This window comes from Triticum dicoccoides, chromosome 2B (genome assembly GCF_002162155.2).
Source record: "Triticum dicoccoides isolate Atlit2015 ecotype Zavitan chromosome 2B, WEW_v2.0, whole genome shotgun sequence".
Taxonomy (NCBI): Eukaryota; Viridiplantae; Streptophyta; class Magnoliopsida; order Poales; family Poaceae; genus Triticum; species Triticum dicoccoides.
In genome coordinates, this window is record NC_041383.1 from 63,932,933 (window position 1) to 63,935,291 (window position 2,359).

Genomic DNA, 2,359 nt, shown 5'->3' on the forward strand with positions numbered 1-2,359 from the left:
CAAGACGAAGGCGACGAGAGCGAGAGGAAGGCTGGTGGGCAACGGACTTGGACCCAGGGTACGTGCGGCCCGGTTCGATTAGAGCCTGTTTGCACTCCCCCGTCTCAAAATTCTTTTCTTAGATTTATCTAAATACGAATGTAGCAAGTGTCGTTTTTAGTATTAGATACATCTATAACTAGACAAATCTAAGACAAACATTTTAGGACGAAGGAAATACTAGAAAAAAAAGATTAGAGCTCCCTTCTTGGTAAAGTTTAGGGATTTCCATGTAAAAGAACATTTGCTCAAAAAAATGTAAAAGAACAAAGTAACCCCTTAAAAAAATGTTAAAATAACAAAGTTTGGGTATTTACTTCAATACTGAACTTTCTCAACAAATATTCAGACCCGCACGTGCGCAAAAATAAGTTCAGAAGAAACATACCTCCAATCCAAGTAAGCAATACTATATGTTAGTGTAAGTTTTTCATCTTTTCTCATAATCTTGGGCAAGACAGTTCCCAAGAGGTTTTCTTTGCAAAGATAATACTAATTTATTCCTACTATCGCCTTGTGACTCTTTGTGTTCATAACTCGGCCTGGCAGTTAATTCTTCTAGTCTTTGCTTTGAGTATAGGCATTTTGTATGACGCGTTGCGGGAGGAAACATGGGAAAGTATTCTACTTGAACACCATGCCCTCTTGGACTTTGTATTGTCCATTATCCATGGTGTGTGTCGGATCATATCTCCATGGAGCATGAGTGCATACATGTACATCACTTCAGGCAGGTATGTATCTGTGTCATGCATGTTTCAAGCCCTTCTTGTTGTCACATATCCATTTCTTGTAAGGTTTCTTGAATTGCTGAGTTCCTGGTCAACACATAGGGTGTGTTTGATAGGGTGTATGGATGGTGCATGAGGGTAAAAGTTCCCTACTCAACCCACTTTGATAGTTTGCACGGGGTTTCCTCGGCATGCATGAGCTGATCTCAAATACCCTCGTAACATGCACGGAAAGAGAACACCCCAACAGTAGTTCTCCAGTCAAGTATACATGAGCTCTGCCCAAATACCCTTGTAACATGCACGAAGAGAGAACACCCTCGTTCGCTAGTTAGCATGCACGAGCGAAGCGAGCAACAACGTGTTTCAGAAAATGTTCAGAAATCCCATTTTTTTTAAAATGTTCAAAAATCCAAAAATTGTTTGAATTTACCAAAAATGTTCAGATTTTATTTTTATTTTCATATTACTTTTAAATTTCAAAAAAAAATAAACTTCTTTTAAATGTTCAGAGTTTCAAAAATTGTTTAAAATTTCATATTTTGTTTTAGTTTTGAAGAAATTTTCATAAATTTAAATTTTTTTAAATTTTCACAAACGTGTTCAAATTTACTTAATTTATTTAAATTTTCAAAATGTTCTAAATTTCAAATATGTTCATACTTTCAAATTTTGTTTAAATACTAAAATTTTATTTAAATTTTCACAAATGTTCAAAATTCAAAGTTTTCTTTAAATTTTCAAAAAAGCGTTCACATTTTCCAAATTTTGTTCGCCATTCAAAAAAATATTTGGAATTCGAAATTGTTTAGCATGTCTAAACAGATGCAAGCTGCCATAAAGTCTCAGCTGAGCATGTCTGAGCACATACACCGCTACTAAAGAACATCAAATGCATGTACTCGGCATGTCAACACTCAGCATGTACGAGAGGAGAACAACCATGCTAGGTTGAGATTGCTACCAAACAGGCCCGGATTGTCTAGCACTTGTACCAGTCGCTCACCAGATACTCCCTCCGTCCCAAAATAACTGTCTCAAGCTTAGTACAACTTTGTACTAGAGCTAGTACAAAGTTGAGACACTTATTTTGGGACGGAGGGACTATATGTTAGGGTATCTCCGGTGTTTCTAGTCTTGCTACAATTGGTTGAGTCTGAGAAGTATGACAGTGTCGACAGGGGTGACAACACAGACATGACTTCCGGTTAGTGATGATCTTCAAGGACAAGTTCTAGAACTTTGGGGGTGAAAACCCCATGTTTGATTCATTTCAAATAATGGCATGCATGTGTCAATTTTTAGTTGAAGGCATTGTTTGAAGTTTTGTTGAACATGTTCAACGTGGAAAATTCTCTGATATATGGCATTCAGTGGTTGGATACGACGCCGATGGTGCATGCACTTCGATGTTTGGGGTTATCCTTTTTTGCAAGGAGTCAGGGTTACAAAGAGTGAAGTATATATTTCAATCCCGAACTCGCTCTAGTTTAAATTACAACCCTGAACTCCAATACCGGTTCGAGCACAACACTCAACTCTCAAATCCATTCAAATTACCCCTCTCACTTGGCCTAAAGGTGATTTTG